The 22,785-nt window shown below is 50.8% G+C and overlaps 1 protein-coding gene across 2 annotated transcripts in view; it reads left to right on the forward strand.

Moving 5' to 3' along the window:
• Positions 1 to 22,785, forward strand: part of LOC137413067 (protein farnesyltransferase subunit beta-like) — a 456,508-nt gene that overhangs the window by 397,501 nt on the left and 36,222 nt on the right. Inside the window, exon 1 of one of the 2 annotated variants that reach the window (XM_078786671.1) lies at positions 5,329 to 6,309. The exons of the other annotated variant lie outside the window; for it this stretch is intronic. The gene's annotated coding sequence lies outside the window, so the exon portion shown is untranslated. Of the gene's footprint in view, positions 1 to 5,328; positions 6,310 to 22,785 lie in introns of those variants that run through there. 2 annotated transcript variants of the gene reach the window in all.

Below are 22,785 nucleotides of genomic sequence, written 5' to 3' on the forward strand. Positions count from 1 at the left end.
CAAAGGATTTCTGTGACTCACTGGGACTGACACAATCTGTCAATTTCCCGACCCGGATCTCAGTCAACGGAGCATCTTCTCTTCTGGACGTGGTTATGACAAACTTCCCTGAAAATGTCTGCTGCTCTTCTTCTGCTCCAATCGGCTCATCTGATCATGTGCTTGTTAAAGTGGACATCTCTCTGACCATTCTCAGAGAGTCTCCTCAGCGTCGACGAGTCTGGCATTTCACTCAGGCCAACTGGCACGGTCTTCAAGCAGCCATCAATCATCTGGACTGGTCTCCCATCTCTACTGCCTCTGACATCAACTCATCCTGGGAATTCTTCCAAAGTAAATTGCTCTCTCTCATGCACAGATTTATCCCATCTCGTCTTCAGTTGTCATACCCTTCCTCCTGTCCATGGTACACGGAATCTTGTGGTGAGGCTATTGCCCAGAAACAACTTGCTTTCGTCTCCTGGAAAGCAAATCCAACGGAAGGAAATCTCATTTCCTTTCACAAAGCCCAAAACAAGTGTGTGTCCACCCTCAGGAGAGCCAGGAAACAATATCTCTCCGTTCTCAGGACAGAACTCTCTTATCTGTCTCCCTCTTCCAAATCCTGGTGGCGTCTGGTCAAATCTGTTTCTGGTGTTTGTTCCCCCTCCATCCCCTCCCTCACCTCAAACGGCCACACGGCTGATTCCGCACATGAAAAAGCTGAATGCCTCAACTCTGTGTTTGCCTCTAAATCTTGTGTCCCAAACCCATCCCTCTCTGTACCCACCGTACCCAGTCGCACCCAGCTGCTCCTGGACTCTGTGTCCTTTCCTCCTGACAAGGTGGAAAAGTTTCTGTCAACCCTCGACTCTGATTCTGCAACTGGACCTGACGGCATCAGCCCACGGGTCCTAAAATCCTGTTCTTCTGCTCTTTCACTCCCTCTCTCTGTTCTCTTCACCCTCTCTTTTGCTCAAGGTCATCTGCCATCTGCTTGGAAATCTGCCAACATCACCGCTTTGCACAAAAAAGGTGCAAAAACAGATCCCAGCAACTACAGACCAATCAGCCTTCTCCCAATTATCAGCAAAGTCATGGAATCCATCATTGCTTCAGATATGAAATCTTTCCTCTTCTCCAATGGCTTGATCTCTGATCATCAATTTGGTTTCAGACCTGGACACTCTACTCTGGACATGCTGCTTCTGCTTTCTCAACAATGGATGAAGGTCCTCAATGCCAAACAGGAAATTAGAGCTGTCTCCCTTGACATATCACGTGCCTTCGATACGGTCTGGCACCCCGCTCTGCTCACCAAACTCTCCTCTTTTGGTATCCATGGAAATCTCCACGCATGGCTGGCGGACTTCCTCTCTAGTCGTAATCAACGTGTGGCCCTGAATGGGTTTCTCTCATCTCCTCTTCCTGTTCAGGCTGGAGTTCCCCAAGGCAGTGTTCTGGGCCCTGTGCTTTTTCTGGTCTTCATCAATGATCTCTCTGACTCTCTTGAAAATCCTCTCTATCTCTTTGCTGATGACTCCACTCTCTGTCGCTCCATTCTTCATCCCTCAGATCGGCAGTCTGCAGCCTCCTCACTCTCTGCAGACCTGGACAAAATCACAGACTGGGCATACAAGTGGAACATGTCTTTCAATCCTGACAAATCTCACACTCTTACGATGTCTCTCCGAAAAGACCGACTGGACAACTCTCCCATCCACTTTCTGAATAATCCTCTCCAAGAAGTTCTGTCACTCAAGCTTTTGGGTCTCACTATCTGCCATGATCTTTCCTGGGAAAACCACATTTCAAATCTGGCCTCCAAAGCCAGTCGCCGACTGGGCATCCTCCGTCGTGCGAAGTCCTTCCTTGGCACACCTGAGCTCCTCACCACATACAAGGCTTTCATCCGCAGCTCAATGGAATACTGCTCTCCCCTCTGGGCTGGTGCACCTGCCTCACACCTAGCTCGTCTTCACGCTGTTGAAACCAAAGCATTCAGAATCATTGGAATCTCCCGCGATGAAGCTAACTCCAAGGGCCTCTCACTCACTCACCGCAGGCAGGTTGGTGGTCTTTCCATCTTCTACCGACTCCTCTCTGGCCTTGCCCTCCCCCCCCCCCCCCCCAGCTCTCTCTGGGCTCTGCCCAGCAAATATTCCTACAGGTCGCACAAGATCTGCCTGCAACCCTCTTATGGTTAAACTGCCAAAATCAAGACTCTCTGCTCACCTTCACTCCTTCATTCCTCTTTTCTCCCGCCTCTGGAACAAACTCCCTCACTCTCTTCAATCCCACTCCACCCTCCAGGTCTTTAAAACAGCTGTTCACCACCATCTCTTATCTTCCCCCATCCAAAACATTGATCTTTTCTATCCCCGCTAATTTCACCCCAATTCCACTTTTTTGAAATACCAACTTCTGTCCTGGAAGTCCTTGGTGTCCTTGTGTTTGATACTTCTGCCACCCCCCTCCCCCCAAGCCCTCTCCCTCCCACACATCTCCCTGCTCTTAAATGTTGTGTGCCCTCAAGTGTTTGTGTGCTTCCCATTCTCTTGTCTTCCGCTCCCTCTTTTTATATATTTTGTTTGTCTGGTTGATTTGTTTGTGAAATAAATGTCAGCTCTTTCACCAGCCTCGATTCAGTATACAAAAAAAAAGAAAAAAAAAAAGATGAGTGACATTGTGTTGAGTGAATGAGCTTGCATGGGGTGCAAGTGAAGAACAGGTGTGTAGAACGCTTGGTGGGTATGTCTGAGGTGCAGCCGGGGGGTGGGTCCGTGGTGCAGCCGTTAGGTATGTCCGTGGTGCAGCCGGTGGTTGTGTCCGTGGTGCCGCCGGTGCGTGTGTCCGTGGTGCAGCCGGTGGGTGTGTCCGTGGAGCCGCCGGTGCGTGTGTCCGTGGTGCAGCCGGTGGGTGTGTCCGTGGTGCCGCCGGTGCGTGTGTCCGTGGTGCCGCCGGTGGGTGTGTCCGTGGTGCCGCCGGTGCGTGTGTCCGTGGTGCAGCCGGTGGGTGTGTCCGTGGTGCCGCCGGTGCGTGTGTCCGTGGTGCAGCCGGTGGGTGTCCGTGGTGCAGCCCGTGGGTGCGTCCGTGGTGCAGCCGATGGGTGCGTCCGTAGTGCAGCCGATGGGTGCCTCTCGGGCTTGGTGACATGAGGAATTGCTAGGCAATGCTCGGGAAGGATGTGTGTGTGAGCGTGGGAGAATTTGGGTGCCTGAGGCAATGGTTTTGAGAATCGAAAGTGTATTGAGCAGTATAAAAAAACCCGTTGTATTGAGCAGTATACGAGTGAATAATTGATTGTGCATTGTATTGAGTGATTGAGGGAGCCTGGGAGGAAGGAGGGTGCAGGTGGCACCAGGTGTGATGTGCAAGTGAACAGGTGTGCAAGTGAACAGGTGTATGAGTGAGTAATGGTGATTGAGTGTTGTGTTGAGCAAATGGTCCTGGAGGAAGGAGGGTGCAGGAAGCACCAGGAGTGATGGCACAGGTGTGCAAATGCAGGTGTATGGAGAATGGTTGTGTGGAATACATGGAGTATGAAATATATGGAGTATGGAATGGATGGTGTGGAGTGAGTATGGTGAAAACTGTGGAGTGGAGTGGATGGTGCGAAGGTGTGAATGGGGGAAAAGTGGACCCCGATCACGAATACCCGGAGAGGGTAGTTTAAGAGCTAGGTAGAGGGAGTAGGTAAATTGTGGTTGGATATTGGCATCTGTGGTGCGTGGTGGAAGAATGGTGTTTGGATGGGTGCATTGGTGATGTGGAAATGGCTGGGTGTGTGGCCTGTTAGTGTGTGTAGTTGAATGGGCACCCCACCACTGTGAGGTGGTCGGCCAGTTGAGGCCGCAGGTGGGCTCTGGGAGCCGTTAGAGTTGTGGATGGGGCCCGAGGATCCAAGGACGGACCCGGGTAGCCCAGTGCCAGAGAGGGCACCGAGTCGGGAGAGCGCCAGAGGGCCTTCCCCAGGTAGATAGGTTAGGTAAGGAGCAGGTAAGCTCGGAGGCAACTACAGTGGTGGAGGTGTGCAGGTGGGTAGACCTGCTGGGAGAGCCACACGACCCAGTCCTGAAATTGTGCAAAGGAACAGGGAGTTGAATCAGGGGAGTGAGACCCCAAATTGATGAAGCACCACAGTTTGGTCAATGGGAATTTGGTTCTTAAAACCGCATCGAGTGTAAGATGGCCAATGGTTTCGCAGGGAAAGACCCCGGGTAGTGTAAAGTGTGTTAATGTCATTTAGAAGGTAGATAGGATGGAAATCTCCTCGCACCATCTGCATCCACTCACCTGAGGTGACGACGGTACTCCACACCATGCCATGTGTTTTTGTTATTTTTGTGCGAATGTTTGGAATGTGAGACGCATCATGACGTGGGTGTGACATTGTGCTTTGTTGTTCCATCTCTCCCTCCTTATGAGGATTGATGATGAATTTGAATGATGGCAAATTTTGGTTAGAGGGATTGTGGGGACGAATTTGGTATAGGAGAGATATGGGGAAGACGTGACAGTCGTGACGAATTTGTAAATGTGTAGATTTTTGTAGATATGGGGTAAGGGCAAGGGTAGAGTAGGTAACAGGGGGGGTGACGTACGGTAGGGACGAGCTTTCTCACTTCGCTCTCCGTACGCACCTCGTTTTGCATTGCCTTGTTTGATGTGTACCCTTGTGACCTTACCCCTCGCTCGCCTGTCTTCTGTTCCCCTGTCTCCCACCCGAGGACTGTGCTCTCTGGGCACCAAGGGGAGCATGCGGGAGTCCGCCGTTGTGTGCCCGAACTCTCGCAACCACAGCTGCCTGCATCCACGCACCACTTATGGACCACATGTCTGTGGCTGAGCACAACTCATGGACCCCACGGGTTGGGGCATGGCCCCTCTGCTGGAAACGGCTATGATGGCCCGGGATCTTGCTGGCGGACCTTGGTAACATGGCACCTATGCCATACAGGTGAACCACTCATAGTCGGCCCTGTGGGCCATATATAAAACACAATGGACACGTTCTGTGCTTGTTTTTATTATTGCAAATAGGCCACCAGCAAAGAAGAAAGACAACATCTGGAAGAACCACAAAGGCCAGCAGAGGGAGCCGAAGAGGAAGACCAGCACCAGGGGTTTGTTGGGTTTTGTTTATTACGAACTGTGATGACTGTGCACTGGTTGGTGCCTTTGGTGCGTTTTGGTGCTTTATGGTGCGTCGATGCAGCGCAGGCTGTCTCCCCCCCCCCCCCCCCCCAAAAGAACAATCACAGGTCCTGGGTTAGTTTTGTGAATACCAGCGTCAATTGTAAATAATGCTCCCCACCGTAAATGTGTAGTTTGAAGACAATTCCGCAATTCGGTTAGCTGTGGGCGTAAATCTGTTAGGCAGGGTGCAATGCAGCAGGGGGACATACTTATTTGTGTTTTAAAACTGTCGCATTCAGGGTCAGGTTAAATGTAGAGGGAACTACACCTACGTGCCACACTAAAGGTAAATGTTTAATAGGCCCGGGACGTGCCTAAGAGGATGAGGGTGCAGTGTTGTGGATTTGAGAATTGTGTTTTTTTGTGTGTAAATATCACCCTCCGTGTTGTGTGTAAAGGTCAAAAGGTCGTCCCTTAGTTAGTCCATATACAATCACGTAGCAAATCATAGATTTCCCTTTTCAGTCGATATCTCCTTTTTATGTGTATTAGTTTAAGGCTCTGTCTTCCATTAATTGACACTGCATTGCACCGAATTCAAATAAGGTAGATCCCCTTGCAATTCCCCTGTCAAGTGCAAAGCCTCCGTTGCCAACTGCATTGGGCAGTTTTCAGCATTTGCCGCCATTGGCCATGTGCTCCGTCTTGGGGAAGAAGGGCGTTGCCCTCCACTCATCATGAGAAGGTGGAGCCCAGCGAGCCCCCACCAGCCAATCAGGGCTGGTGAGACACCATCACGGGCGTGGCGCGGCTTGATCGCGACGGGCCTTATGAAAGGGTGTGGGGAAGGATTGCGAGGAGAGATGCGTCAGAGAGAGAACCCGTCACGCAACGCCCCCACATCAGATGAGACGAGACGAGCTGCAAGAGACGATTTTGAGAGGAGTCCTTGGAGAGCACGCGACGCACCAAAACGCAGGAGCTTTGGAACGATCGCAGCTTGAACCACCACAGCATCGGGGCTTTGACGGCAGTTTCGACCGTGGCCGCGAAGGAACGGTGGCTGCTTAACGCGCCGATCGAGAAAGGGCGGCGGCTGCTCACTCCCGGCCCGACCGTGCTCCGGTTCCAGCTGAACCTGCCTCTCCCTCCAGCCATCCACCTCCTGCCATTCCTGTCATCATCCCCCGTGTAAGTGTGCTTGTAGTCTGTCTTTTGTGTGTCTTGTCCTGGGTTAAGTAAGACTGTTTATAGGTAAGCTAATATTTGCACTGTGTCTCCTTGCTTCTTTCTGTCTTTATTTTATTATTCTTCCTCCTTCCTTGGTTTCTTTTTATTGTGTAAATAATAGTTGGTAATAAATAATATTTGTATTTCCTCCCTTTGCCTTTCTTCCCTTTACATCCGTTTCGTCTTTGTGATTTCCCAATTGAATACCTGTGGCACGATTTGGCCAACGTTAAGGATCGGGTCACTCCTTGTTAATAGTTCGTGCTGCGGTTGCTAAACCGCTCGGCAATTACCATCTGTCCGCGGCCGCGAACGGGGTTGCGCACCTGCCTTTCCGGAGGTAGCTGTGCAGCGTCAGGAGCGGAGACGGCCAGTGAGAATAGAAGGGGGATTAACACCCCCCCCCCCCCCTAAGGGGAGTGCCGTACTCCGTTTCCGTAACAATATATATATATATATATATATATATATATATATATATATATATATATATATATATATAATCAACGACATAACAGCGTGACGAGCGCTGTCCCGATCTCCTGTGGACCGAAGTCCTAGACCACAGCGTCACCTCCGACCCGGAGGCCTCAGCCCGGCCACTCTGTCAACAGACAGAGATTTATTCATTGGTCCCCATTGGCTAAACATCAAGCAGAGCCGCCAATCCAGATTTCGGGCTTATTAACCCTGTTTTGGGCCACAGCTAAGGCTTGCCTTTTTTACTGTGAAAAAAGGTAAAAAGTCAAACATTTGAACAGCCTCGGACGTGCACCTTGACCCCATGGCCAAGGCACAACGTCAACAAGGCTGTCCCAATAACAATACACATGCGCCTCAACCCCAAGGGGGAAGCACATGGTCATTCAAACGCATGCATCATGCCCCCGAAGGGCCACAATGCATGGTCATACAATTGGGACCACTCCTCTTAATAGGAGTGAGACCCCTTAATCCACCAGCAGGGCATTACTCCTGCCAGGTCCCATTTTGCAGGCTTAATCACTGTTTTGGGCCACAGCTAGGGCCTGCCTTTTTTACTATGAAAAAAGGTAAAAAGTCAAACATTTGAACAGCCTTGGACGTGCACCTTGACCCCATGGCAATCGGCGGGGATAATAATCAACGACATAACAGCGTGACGATCGCACCGCACCCCCTGGTTTTGGTTTGCACTGGCGGAAACGATGGTCTGTGTGGCAGACAGGCTGTTGGTTCCTTGCGGGTTATGCGGTATTTACCGTGTGAGACATAATTCGTGGCTGGTGCTCACCATTAAAGCGAGGAGGTGCCTTGATCAACTTAATAGACGATTTTGGTCCTCATTGGTTAGATTTTTCGCAGTGTGCCGCCCTGTGGCGACAATCAAGCCTGCATGCAAATCGGACCTGGCAGGAGTAATTCCCTGCCGGTGGATTAAGGGGTCTCACTCCTATTAAGAGGAGTGGTCCCAACTGTATGACCATGCATTGTGGCCCTTTGGGGGGCATGATGCATGCGTTTGAATGACCATGCGTTTCCCCCTCGGGGTTGAGGCGCATGTGTATTGTTATGGGGACAGCCTTGTTGACGTTGTGCCTTGACCATGGGGTCAAGGTGCACGTCCAAGGCTGTTCAAATGTTTGACTTTTTACCTTTTTTCATAGTAAAAAAGGCAGGGCTTCCCTGTGGCCCCCAATACAGGTGGGAAAAAACTGCATGCAAATCGGACCTGGCAGGAGTAATGCCCTGCCGGTGGATTAAGGGGTCTCACTCCTATTAAGAGGAGTGGTCCCAATTGTATGACCATGCATTGTGGCCCTTCGGGGGGCATGATGCATGCGTTTGAATGACCATGCGCTTCCCCATCGGGGTTGAGGCGCATGTGTATTGTTATGGGGACAGCCTTGTTGACGATGTGCCTTGACCATGGGGTCAAGGTGCACGTCCAAGGCTGTTCAAATGTTTGACTTTTTACCTTTTTTCATTGTAAAAAAGGCAGGCCTTCCATGCGGGCCCTAAATGCGTAAATAAAACTGCATGCAAATCGGACCTGGCAGGAGTAATGCCCTGCCGGTGGATTAAGGGGTCTCACTCCTATTAAGAGGAGTGGTCCCAACTGTATGACCATGCATTGTGGCCCTTTGGGGGGCATGATGCATGCGTTTGAATGACCATGCGTTTCCCCCTCGGGGTTGAGGCGCATGTGTATTGTTATGGGGACAGCCTTGTTGACGATGTGCCTTGACCATGGGGTCAAGGTGCACGTCCAAGGCTGTTCAAATGTTTGACTTTTTACCTTTTTTCTTGTAAAAAAGGCAGGGCTTCCCTGTGGCCCCCAATACAGGTAAATAAAACTGCATGCAATTCGGACCTGGCAGGAGTAATGCCCTGCCGGTGGATTAAGGGGTCTCACTCCTATTAAGAGGAGTGGTCCCAATTGTATGACCATGCATTGTGGCCCTTCGGGGGGCATGATGCATGCGTTTGAATGACCATGCGCTTCCCCCTCGGGGTTGAGGCGCATGTGTATTGTTATTGGGACAGCCTTGTTGACGTTGTGCCTTGACCATGGGGTCAAGGTGCACGTCCAAGGCTGTTCAAATGTTTGACTTTTTACCTTTTTTCATAGTAAAAAAGGCAGGGCTTCCCTGTGGCCCCAAAACAGGTGACCAAGCCTGCAAAATCGGACCTGGCAGGAGTAATGCCCTGCTGGTGGATTAAGGGGTCTTACTCCTATTAAGAGGAGTGGTCCCAATTGTATGACCATGCATTGTGGCCCCTCGGGGGCATGAAGCATGCGTTTGAATGACCATGTGCTTCCCCTTCGGGGTTGAGGCGCATGTGTAATGTTATTGGGACAGCCTTGTTGACGTTGTGCCTTGGCCATGGGGTCAGGGTGCACGTCCAAGGCTGTTCAAATGTTTGACTTTTTACCTTTTTTCATAGTAAAAAAGGCAGGCCCTAGCTGTGGCCCAAAACAGTGACCAAGCCTGCAAAATCGGACCTGGCAGGAGTAATGCCCTGCTGGTGGATTAAGGGGTCTTACTCCTATTAAGAGGAGTTGTCCCAATTGTATGACCATGCATTGTGGCCCCTCGGGGGCATGAAGCATGCGTTTGAATGACCATGTGCTTCCCCCTCGGGGTTGAGGCGCATGTGTAATGTTATTGGGACAGCCTTGTTGACGTTGTGCCTTGGCCATGGGGTCAAGGTGCACGTCCAAGGCTGTTCAAATGTTTGACTTTTTACCTTTTTTCATCGTAAAAAAGGCAGGCCCTAGCTGTGGCCCAAAACAGTGACCAAGCCTGCAAAATCGGACCTGGCAGGAGTAATGCCCTGCTGGTGGATTAAGGGGTCTTACTCCTATTAAGAGGAGTGGTCCCAATTGTATGACCATGCATTGTGGCCCCTCGGGGGCATGAAGCATGCATTTGAATGACCATGTGCTTCCCCCTCGGGGTTGAGGTGCATGTGTAATGTTATTGGGACAGCCTTGTTGACGTTGTGCCTTGGCCATGGGGTCAAGGTGCACGTCCAAGGCTGTTCAAATGTTTGACTTTTTACCTTTTTTCATAGTAAAAAAGGCAGGCCCTAGCTGTGGCCCAAAACAGTGATCAAGCCTGCAAAATCGGACCTAGCAGGAGTAATGCCCTGCTGGTGGATTAAGGGGTCTTACTCCTATTGAGAGGAGTGGTCCCAATTGTATGACCATGCATTGTGGCCCTTCGGGGGCATGATGCATGAGTTTGAATGACCATGTGCTTCCCCCTCGGGGTTGAGGCGCATGTGTATTGTTAGTGGGACAGCCTTGTTGACGTTGTGCCTTGACCATAGGGTCAAGGTGCACGTCCAAGGTTGTTCAAATGTTTGACTTTTTACCTTTTTTCATGTAAAAAAGGCAGGCCTTAGTGCTGGCCCCATAAGCACGTGATCAAGCCTGCAAAATCGGACCTGGCAGGATTAATGCCCTGCTGGTGGATTAAGGGGTCTTACTCCTATTGAGAGGAGTGGTCCCAATTGTATGACCATGCATTGTGGCCCTTCGGGGGCATGATGCATGCGTTTGAATGACCATGTGCTTCCCCCTCGGGGTTGAGGCGCATGTGTAATGTTATTGGGACAGCCTTGTTGACGTTGTGCCTTGGCAATGGGGTCAAGGTGCACGTCCAAGGCTGTTCAAATGTTTGACTTTTTACCTTTTTTCACAGTAAAAAAGGCAGGCCTTAGCTGTGGCCCAAAACAGGGTTAATAAGCCCGAAATCTGGATTGGCGGCTCTGCTTGATGTTTAGCCAATGGGGACCAATGAATAAATCTCTGTCTGTTGACAGAGTGGCCGGGCTGAGGCCTCCGGGTCGGAGGTGACGCTTTGGTCTTGGACTTCGGTCCACAGGAGATCGGGACAGCGCTCGTCACGCTGTTATGTCGTTGATTATTATCCCCGCCGATCGCACCGCACCCCCTGGTTTTGGTTTGCACTGGCGGGAACGATGGTCTGTGTGGCAGACAGGCTGTTGGTTCCTTGCGGGTTATGCGGTATTTACCGTGTGAGACATAATTCGTGGCTGGTGCTCACCATTAAAGCTAGGAGGTGCCTTGATCAACTTTATATATATATATATATATATATTTATATATATATATATATATATATATATATATATATATATATATACATATATATATATATATATATATATATATATATATATTGTTGCGGATATGGCATTTGGCCTCCATATCCGCTTGTAAATATTCCCCTATTTCCCCAATACTCCCCAACTATCCCCAATCCCCCATTCCCTAGTCCCATTGCCTGTAAATAACACTCTGTAGAACCGACCTTCCCCTTCTTCCCCCATTAAATGTCGTGCCCAGGTCCACCGCATCTCACGTAGACAACTTTCGGACCTCTTGCTAGTTATTCTTAGTCTATGTCAGTTAAGGACTCGTTTCCATTAATTCTGACTCTTCGTTGCACCAGAATGTGATCGTATGGCACCAGTAGTGAGTTTAGGACCTCCCCATACCTCCTCCCATCTTCCCCATGAAACAACAACAACAACAACAACCACAACTACAACAACAACTACCACAACAGCGCGCGGGGAGTGTGCGTCCTCACTCCGGCTCGGTTAGCCGCCATTACCCATGTGCGCCGACGGGGTTACCACGAAGGGGCTGCCTGTCGGCCCCTCGTCAAGGGCGGAGCCGGTAACCCCCGCACCCAATGAGAAGCAACGGGCCGATTCCATCTGGGGCGGAGCTAACGAGCCGAGGGCGTGTCACTCCCCGCCGGATATACGCAGCGACTTACCGGATGTGAGGTCAGATGCGCCCCGAGCTTGAAGAAGAGACAAGTCGCAACCTCCGAGCGCTGAGCGACCTCCCCGCATCTACTGGACCGGACCGGGTCGATTCTGTCCCTGAGCCAAGGTGCACCTTGAGCCATCGACTACCCGCTTTCCTTGCCATCAATCCCCGTGTGAGTCAGTTTTGTCCTGTTTATCTGTCGTCTGTCGGGGCTATTATAAGACCGTAATTAAGTGCCTACCTTACTATGCTGTCTCTCTCATCCCTGTAATCTGACCTTCCGCAATATTATAACCTCCTCCGGAGGTCTTGAGAACCGTACCCTTGGTGTCGTGTCATTTTAACCCAGCCGTTGTGTCCTTTTCCTCAATTGATTTAGCGTAGCGCGACTCGGCAAACGTTCGAGTATAATCGGGTAAACGTGCAGACGCGGTCATACCAAACCGCTCGGTAAACCAACATCCACAACCGCGTCTGTAACAATTGGTGTCAGGAGTGTCGGATTCGGACCTGGGACTAAATTTGTTAGGCCCAAATTTTGGAACACCAATTGTACCACTAGGCAGACTAGGGTAACAATTGGTGTTGGGAGGTAGAATTCGATCCGGAGCGCGTTTCCGGCGCTCGAAATTATAACGGCGAAATTTGATTTTGTTTTACGAAAATAAAAACCCAAATTTTGAAAGTCGCGCTATGGCGGATCAAGACAGCTGGGGTCCGGTAGAGGAGAGTGAGGCAGGGTCGGTCCAGGACCAAATTGAGGGACGTGAGGAGAGCGAAGCAGCGAGGGTAGCAGACGCACAAAATGGCGCCTCGCTGGTCACGGCGACCGCGCCCGCGACCGTGGCAGCGCCCCTGGTGGATTTGAACCCTTTTTTTCTACAAATGAAGGCCCTTATGGACAAGAATAGCGAAGAAATGGAAAGCAGAATGATGGGGGTAATGGGGAACCGGATGGATGCTCAGAGTGAGCGATTGGAGGGCCAAATGGGGGTAATGGGAAACCAATTGGGGGTAATGGGAAACCAAATGGGGGTAATGAGGGACGAAGCGAGGGGTACCGGTGAGGGGTTAGACAACGGGATAAAAGAGGTAAAGAATGGGTTAACGGGGGTGGAAAACAGAATGGCTGCCCAGGAGAATCAGTTAGAGGGGGTGAAAAATGGGTTAGAGGGGTTAGAAAACAGAATGGAAGGCAAATTGAGGGACATGAGGGACCAAGCGGAAAGGGAAGTTAAACAAATGGGGCAGCAGATAGAGGGGGTCAGAATGGGGGTAGAAACCAAACTGGATGCTCACAGGGAGGAAATGGAGCAGATGAGGGTGGCATCTGGGCAGGAGATGCAAGTGATGGGAGAAGAGATCAGAAGAGGTGTGAGTGAGGAGGTCGGAGGAGTGCGCGAGGAGGTGAGGCACTGTAAGGAGCACATGGAGAAGGAGGTGAGAAAGGGGACTGTAAAGTTACAAGGGGGCATAGAGGACCTGACGCAGGAGGTGGAACAGCTGACGGAGGGACAAAAAGGACTAACGGAGCAGGTTCAAAGGAACACTGCGGTATTAGGAGGGTTAAAGGCGACGCAGAAAGAACTAAAAGATGACTTGATAGCGACGAAGAGGGAATGTCAGATGGTACGTGAGGGACTGACAACGAGGTTGGACGAGGTGATAGAGGTAATGGAGACGAAGGACCGGCAGGTGAGGACGCACATGGAAACGGTCAAGGTAGCCTTGGAGGACGAGCTAGAGGAGACGTACCGGGGAATAAAGGAGGTGAAGCAGAAATTAGAAGAAGTGGAAGAAGGGGTGAGCGAAATTAAGAAGCGACGGAGAGAGGATAAGAAAGAGATAAAAGAGGAGGTAAAAGATTTGGTCCAAAGTCTGTGTCTGGATCGTGATGATGTGCTCATTAACCGGATGAAGGATTCGCAGGTGATGGAGGAGAAGCGAAGAGGAAGAGGACCCGGTGTAAGTGGTGACCAATATGGTCGTGCGTATGATGCGCCAGGGGATTTAAGAAGCTTGGGGGTCGAGATGGACCCGGGTGTTCGTGAGAGGCCGTTGGTGAAGAGTGCGACAGGTCTGGTGTGCGAAAAAGGAGGTGTGCGAGAAAGTCCGACTTTGGGGTGTGTGAGGAAAAAGTGCGTGCCAAGGAGTGAGGGTGCTGGCGAGAGTGAGTCGGTCGTAGCGCGTGTGCGAGGGAGCACATGGAAGCGCGGTGTGGTGAGTGTTGCGGAGGGTGTGACGGGAGAGTGTGTGCGAGAGGGGTGTGTGACGGACAGGTGCATGGGGAAAGAGTGCGCTGTCAAAGGCAAGGAAGAATGCACACCTGTGGTGAGTGTTACAGAGGGTGTAACGGGAGAGTGTGCACGAGAAAGGTGTGTAACGGACAGGTGCATGGGGAAAGAGTGCGCTGTCAAGAGTAAGGGTGAGTGCGCTGTCAAGAATGGAGGTGAGAGTAGTGAGAGTGACAAGGAGCGTGAGTTGGTTGTGACAGGTGAGCGAGGATGTACACCTGGAATGGAAGGATGCACACCTGGAATGGTAGAGCGTGAGTGGGAATGCACGCTGGAATTGGTAGTGAGGCACGTGGTTGGGTGTGCGAATGAGATCACACCTGTGATTGTCACAGAGGAGGTGACAGAAGAGGGGGCGCGAAGAGGTGTGTTGGTGAGGTGTGCGACCAACGAATGTGTGCCAAAGTGTTCGGTGGTCAGGTGTGTGACCAAGGCTGTGAGTGGAATGAGGGTACCTGGGTGTGTAAGGAAAGGTACGAGGAGCATGGAAACGGCTGGATGTGTGAGCAAGGAACGGGCTGCGGGGTGTAAGCGTCCAGGTGAAGCATCGACGGTAACCGGTTTAGAGGTTAGAGCGACTTTTAGCCGAATCGGGCCCTCGGTGCGTGCTGGGCCTCGCTTTGAACGGCCGCGTCCGTGCTCCACTAGGCGGAGCGGGCAGCCCGATAGAAAGGGTCGTCATGGCGACCACTTTTTGTTGAGGCATTCCGGCAGGTCGAGATCGGGACATTGGATGGCTCCACGCCGAGATGGTGCGTGGGATCTCGGCCCGGGTAAGCCCCCGTCCCTGCCCCGAGTGCGGGACGTATCCAGCCGCTGGCACAGAACAACCCGCATTCATGGCTTGGCTGTACGAAGCCGAGCTTTAGAAGTGAATTGGCGCACCGAGAGGCATTAGTGAGTAGACGGTGTGATGAGGTTAGTGTTTTGGCCCCGAAATTAGAAAAAAACAAAATTTGATGATTGGCAAAGGATTGGCAGTAGTGATTGGCAGATGATGGGTAGTGATTGGCAAATTTTTAATTTGTTGAAATTTGATGTGCAAAATTGGTAGTGAGCGATGGGCCCGGTGGGTAAGGCTGGCATCCCTGCCGCCCTTCCCATGTGGGGCAAATGCGCAATAGCTTATGGGGTGTATGGCAGTGAAAACTAGCCCGGGTGGGTTAGGTTATATTGTTAGGGATCTAGCGAAGATGACATTAGGTGACGTTAAGGTTAGTTAGTGACTGATACCTGTAGTGGGGACGCAGGTAGATTAGTGTGGATTATAATGACGAGGGAGCGCAATAGTTTAAAGGGACGACTGGGAAGCGCAAGTTTCAGAGGGGAGTAGTTAGATGAGATGATGCTGTGTGAGGATTGAACAGGTGTGATTGCACAGGTGTGCAACTGGACAGGTGTGTGGAGCAGTGTGTGAGTAGTGTGTGTGTGGATCAGCGCGAATGCGCTTGGGGAGAGAAGGGTGCAGGTGGCACCAGGTGTGAGAGCACAGGTGTGCAAGTACAGGTGTGTGGAGAGAGTTGGAGTAAGTGGTACGGAGTGGTGTGCATGGTGCGAAGGTGTGAATGGGGGAAGAGTGGACCCCCATCACGGATACCCGGGGCGGGTAGTGTAAGTGTTAGGTAGAGGGTATAGGTAAATTGTGGTTGGATATTGGCATTTGTGGTGCGGTTGCAGAATGGTATTGTGGATGGGTGCATTAGTGTTGTGGAAATGGCTGGGCGTGTAGCCTGTTAGTGTGTGTAGTTGGTTGGGCACTCCACCACTGTGAGGATGTCGGGCAGGTGAGGCCGCAGGTGGGCTCTGGGAGCCGTTAGTTGTGGATGGGGCCCGAGGATCCGGAGGACGGACCCGGGTAGCCCAGTGCCAGAGAGGGCACCGAGTGGGGAGAGCGCCAGAGGGCCTTCCCCAGGTAGTTAGGTTAGGGTAAGGAGCAGGTAAGCTCGGAGGCAACTGCAGTGGTGGGGGTGTGCAGGTGGGTAGACCCGCTGGGAGAGGTACACGTCGCGGCCCAGAAATTGTGCGAGGGCACCGGGAGATGAATCGGGGGAGTGAGACCCCAAATTGAAAAGCACCACAGGTTGGCCAATGGGAATTGGTTTTTAGAACCCATAGTGTAAGAGGGCCAATGGTTTGGCCGGAGAAAGACCCCGGGTAATGTAAAGTTGTTAAAGTCATTTCGGAAATAGTTAGGATTGATGAACCTGTCGCACCATACGCAGCCACTTACCTGTGGTGATGATGATGACTCCACACCTGTGTTTTCTTTGTTCTGTTGCAGGAAATGAGAATTGCTGTGAGGATTTGTGAGACGCATCACGACGTGGATGAGACATTGGGGTGACTCCATCTCTCCCTCCCTAGGAGGGACTGATGATGAATTGGTAATGGCAAATTTTGATGTTCAGTTGGAGATGGCAAATTTTGATGAGAGTTGAAAATGGCAAATTTGATTGGTTAGGAGGGAGAGAAGACGAATTTGGTTTATGGGAGGAACGGGGAAGACAGTAGGGACGTTTGTTGATTTGTAAAGTAGATGTTTATGGGTAGTGTTGTGTTTTGTGGATACAGTAAGGGGTAAGGGAGGGGCCATGTAGGTTACCTGGTGGGGGGGGGGGGCATACGGTAGGAACGTACCTGTCTCACCTGGTTCCCATGTGCCCCCAGTGTGCATTACCTTACATTGCGTGCACTTTTGCGCCCTTACCACCTTACTCACTTGTCTGCTTCTTTTGTCTCCCACCTCCGAGGATCTGGCTTTGGGGCAGAGAGAGAGGAGAGAGAGGTGCTGGCTCCGCAGTTGTGGGCCTGCACTTTCGCTGCTTGCTGCCTGGATCGATACACCATATGGACCGCAATTTTGGTGGCCACCCACAATGGACCGCAGTTCTTTGGCGGCCAAGCACCACCCGTGGATGGACCTATGGGTCAACGTGGCACCTATGCCATACAGGTAAACCACTTTTAGTTGGCCCCCTTGACGGCCACAATAAAGAAATGGACGCGGTTGGCGCCTTTCTTTATTTCTAGGGAAGTACGAAGGCCAAGTGCACCACACGAAGGCAAGACCAGCGGCAGAACATCGGCCGGCTGCGACACCACACCATGATCATTAAACATTTTATTGGTGCACCGGATGGTGCTGACTGTGTGATGGGGTGGTGCTTTTGGTGCTTGGAAGGGGTGCTCTGCACATTATTAAAGGCCGTAAGGCCACAGAGCACTCGTGGGTTGGTGTATCGATGCTGGCATGCGTGCTCTCTCTATGCATAACATCTGCATGTGTTCCTCCAAAAACAGGTCCTGGATCGTAGTGTAAATATCAGCGTAGTCTTGTAAATAATGCTCCCTACCGGCTGTATGTTTAGTTTGCGAATTCTTTCCGCAATTCGGTTATCCTGTGGGTGTGTTTCTGTGCGGAGAAGGGTGCAACGTCGCAGGGGGACATATTTACTCATTTGTGAATATCTGTAAAACTGTCGCACTCAGGGTAGAGTTAATAGTAGAGGGAACTACATCTGAGTGCCACACTAAAATAGGTAAAAATTTATCGGGTCGGGACGCCCCGAGGGTAGAGAAGGGTGCAATGTTGCGGATATGGCATTTGGCCTCCATATCCGCTTGTAAATATTCCCCTATTTCCCCAATACTCCCCAACTATCCCCAATCCCCCATTCCCTAGTCCCATTGCCTGTAAATAACACTCTGTAGAACCGACCTTCCCCTTCTTCCCCCATTAAATGTCGTGCCCAGGTCCACCGCATCTCACGTAGACAGCTTTCGGACCTCTTGCTAGTTATTCTTAGTCTATGTCAGTTAAGGACTCGTTTCCATTAATTCTGACTCTTCGTTGCACCAGAATGTGATCGTATGGCACCAGTAGTGAGTTTAGGACCTCCCCATACCTCCTCCCATCTTCCCCATGAAACAACAACAACAACAACAACAACCACAACTACAACAACAACTACCACAACAGCGTGCGGGGAGTGTGCGTCCTCACTCCGGCTCGGTTAGCCGCCATTACCCATGTGCGCCGACGGGGTTACCACGAAGGGGCTGCCTGTCGGCCCCTCGTCAAGGGCGGAGCCGGTAACCCCCGCACCCAATGAGAAGCAACGGGCCGATTCCATCTGGGGCGGAGCTAACGAGCCGAGGGCGTGTCACTCCCCGCCGGATATACGCAGCGACTTACCGGATGTGAGGTCAGATGCGCCCCGAGCTTGAAGAAGAGACAAGTCGCGACCTCCAAGCGCTGAGCGACCTCCCCGCATCTACTGGACCGGACCGGGTCGATTCTGTCCCTGAGCCAAGGTGCACCTTGAGCCATCGACTACCCGCTTTCCTTGCCATCAATCCCCGTGTGAGTCAGTTTTGTCCTGTTTATCTGTCGTCTGTCGGGGCTATTATAAGACCGTAATTAAGTGCCTACCTTACTATGCTGTCTCTCTCATCCCTGTAATCTGACCTTCCGCAATATTATAACCTCCTCCGGAGGTCTTGAGAACCGTACCCTTGGTGTCGTGTCATTTTAACCCAGCTGTTGTGTCCTTTTCCTCAATTGATTTAGCGTAGCGCGACTCGGCAAACGTTCGAGTATAATCGGGTAAACGTGCAGACGCGGTCATACCAAACCGCTCGGTAAACCAACATCCACAACCGCGTCTGTAACAATATATATATATATATATATATATATATATATATATATATATATATGTATATATATACATATATATATATATCTATCTATAATTCCAGTAATCTCTGTGTGTATGTATGTATGTACGTATGTATGTATGTATGTATGTCTGTATGTCTGTGACCGCTGTTTCTCGACAACCACGGGTCCGATATACTTGAAACTTGCCAGGTATATTGCTGGGGACCCGAGGATGTGCCTTTTCAAGGTTTCATATTAATCGGACAAGTAGTTACCGAGCTATGTCCAAAAAACGATTCAACCAATCAGAGAGCAGCGAGCTATCACGTGTGCCGAACGTGCCGAACAGACTCTGCCTCGGACGGCACATTTGAGAGCGTATTCATTTATTTCACGTTGGCAAACTATGTTGGCGTTAAACTATGTTTTAAAACTAATTAAAACTAATTTGCGATTCATCGTAACTGCGATTTGCGACCTTCCGGACAGTGAAGACTTCACTTCCGGCAGCCAATCACAGAACGCGTTGTTGCGTAGGCTATTAATGTTTTTCCTTTTCATTTTTTTCATTGAATTGATTGATTCCTTGCGCTTAAATTGCAAACAGCCAAAATACGTTGGCGCTAATTGAATAATTGGGCATTAACACTCAATGGCGAATAATCGTAACTGCGACATGCGAACTTCCGGACAGTGAGGACTTCACTTCCGGCCTTACGAAAGTGCTGACTTACTGTCTCGGTTGGATCTTCCCACTGTCTTATTGTTAGATCTATCTATTCTATCTGATCTATATTATACTTACCGTCTATATACTTACTGTCTATCTTATAGATAGATTGTAGATAAAGACAATGCCCCAATCGAGTCGTCGTTTACGAGAACGAAGGAACGAAGCTGCACGGCGTGCACGCGCAATGGAATCTGACGAAGAACGAGCTGCTCGCCTGACACGCGACGTTACGCACGTGACAAGTCATCGTGCAGCTGAAACGGATGAAGAACGGACTGCTCGCTTGGCAGACAACACTGGTCGCGTGACAAGGCGTCGTGCAGAAGAAACGGATGAAGAACGCGCTGCTCGCTTGACACGCGACGTTACGCGCGTGACATGGCGTCGTACAGCTGAAACGGATGAAGAACGGACTGCTCGCTTGGCAGACAACACTCGACGCATAACAAGTCGTCGTGCAGAAGAAACGGATGAAGAACGGACTGCTCGCTTGGCAGACAACACTCGACGCATAACAAGTCGTCGTGCAGAAGAAACGGATGAAGAACGGACTGCTCGCTTGGCAGACAACACTCGACGCATAACAAGTCGTCGTGCAGAAGAAACGGATGAAGAACGGACTGCTCGCTTGGCAGACAACACTCGACGCATAACAAGTCGTCGTGCAGAAGAAACGGATGAAGAACGGACTGCTAGCTTGGCAGACAACACTCGACGCATAACAAGTCGTCGTGCAGAAGAAACGGATGAAGAACGGACTGCTCGCTTGGCAGACAACACTCGACGCATAACAAGTCGTCGTGCAGAAGAAACGGATGAAGAACGGACTGCTCGCTTGGCAGACAACACTCGACGCATAACAAGTCGTCGTGCAGAAGAAACGGATGAAGAACGGACTGCTCGCTTGGCAGACAACACTCGACGCATAACAAGTCGTCGTGCAGAAGAAACGGATGAGGAACGGACTGCTCGCTTGGCAGACAACACTGGACGCGAGACAAGGTGTCGTGCAGAAGAAATCCCTCACCAGCGAGAAGACCGGCAAGTAAGGGATGCCCTGCGCCATCAGGATGTACACCGTGTGAGACTAGAGCAGGCTCGCCATGACAATCGCAACCTTGCTCGATACGATGATACCGATTTCTTCCGAGAGGTACTTCATGGTGAGTACAGGCACGCGCTGAGCAGGACCTCAATATTTCAATGCACTAAATGCTCGCATTGTGCTGCTTTGGTGTGGAATGAGGAGAGAAGAGGATTTTGCTGCAACCACGGCAAGGTCGATCTTATGCATGATCCTACGAATCCAAAACCCGGTTCAATTCCATCACAACCTCCAGATGCTATTAAAAACCTTTTCCTTAACCAGGCCTTTGTGAAGCACGCGAAACAGTACAACAACGCGCTGGCAATGGCAAGTATCGGTGTCCGAGAGATACGTATGCCTGGCTTCAATCCTGGAGTGCGCATACAAGGTAAGGTTTACCATTACATTGGTGCTCCTCTTGCCGATCTGGGTTGTACCCCACGCTTTGCTCAGATCTACTTTCACGATCCAGCCCATGAGCTGGATTATCGTCGTGCCCACACCTCGAACAGTGGCCTGAATGAGCAGTTTTTGCTAAGAGCACAACAGGCCATTCATGAGTGCAACCCATACGTCCAGCAATTCAAATCAGCCATTGAGTATGTGGTTCATAATGATAGCGCCAATGAACTGAATATTGTGTTAACAGGTCGCACGCGGCGCCGAGACCTTCATCATGGTACCGTCAACCTTCCCTCACCAGACAGCGATGTGGCTGTCATTGCTCCAGGGGCAATGACAACAGAGCAGTTTGGAAGGCTGGCAGTCGCTGTTCACCTCAGAGGAGGAGGTTTACAGACAATAGACGCCATGCATCCAGCGTATGACCCACTATCATACATACTTCTGCTACCCTGCGGCTCTCAGGGGTACCACACTGAGTTGGCAGGGACAACGCCAACAACTTTCTACCGCTACCATCTACAAGTACGTGATCCTACTCATCACTTCAATCTACTGCTTCGTGGTGGAAGGTTGACACAGCAGTACGTATGCGACATGATGGCAAAAATTGAGTCACACCGTCTCAATTGGATTCGCTGCAACCAGAAGTCAATTAAGGCAGAAAAGTATAAGATCATCGTTGATGCGTTGAACAGTGATGCTGAGGTGCTACCTGGACGCCTCACCATTCTGCCACCGTCAATTTATGGGTCGCCACGTTGGTATGCCAAAGAGTTTCAGGATGCAATGGCTTTAGTCCGAGTCAAGGGAAAACCAGACTTTTTCCTAACATTCACCTGCAACCCAAAGTGGCCAGAAATTAAAGAATCGGTTTTTGAGGGTCAGCCACCCAATGCAAGACCTGATATCATCGCCCGGGTGTTTCATATGAAGGTGGAAGCACTCCTCGCAGACATCCTCAAGCATGACATCTTGGGGCATGTGGACGCTTACGTGATGGTGAAGGAAACGCAAAAGCGTCACCTTCCCCATATACACATGCTCCTGACCGTGGTACCTCGCGACAAGCCCAGAACACCAGCAGATGTCGATCGCGTGGTCTCTGCTGAGATTCCTGACAGACTCACAAATCCGGAACTACACCGTATCGTGACATCACACATGATTCACGGCCCATGTGGGGAATGGAACATCTTGAGCCCTTGCATGGCAGACCGGAAGTGCACAAAGGACTATCCCAAAGCCCTACGACAAACGACAAGCTTCTCTGATGACTCCTATCCCCTGTACAGAAGACGGGCAGAAGCAGCACCTGGTGATCCCATCATGAAGACAATACGAGGCGGTGCTAACGTATTAGTTAACAATGCATGGGTTGTGCCTTACAATCCATATATTGTCCTCAGGTACGATGCTCACATCAACCTTGAGATCGTCTGTACTGTCACCTGTGTCAAGTACCTGTACAAATACCTTGAAAAGGGCCCGGACCAGTGCCTGGTCAGACTAGAGCCTCATGAGAGGATGCGAGAGGCATTACGACATGATGAAGTGGCACGCTATGAACTAGGGCGTTACATCACCGCATCTGAGGGATACTGGCGCATATACGATTTCCCCATTCAACGCAAGTACCCACCAGTCGAGATGCTGGCACTCCATCTACAGGATGAGCAGGTGATCACGTTCAATGACGAAGGTGCCGTACAGAACGTGGCAGAGTCAGGACCCCCTGCAACAACCCTCACCGCCTTTTTCGAAGCCATGAATCTCCATCCACACATGCGTCATGTTCTATATCCCGATGTATTCCAACACTTCACCTACTTGAGGAAAAGGTTTCAATTGCGGAAGAGAAGGCTGAGTTTCCAGGATAACCGTAAGGCTGATACGGTTGGGCGGCTCCCCATTATTCCCGTCAACTCACATACTGCCGAGTTGTACTATACCCGCATGCTACTG

This window comes from Myxine glutinosa, chromosome 11, assembly GCF_964187855.1.
Source record: "Myxine glutinosa chromosome 11, kmMyxGlut1.1, whole genome shotgun sequence".
NCBI lineage: Eukaryota > Metazoa > Chordata > Myxini > Myxiniformes > Myxinidae > Myxine > Myxine glutinosa.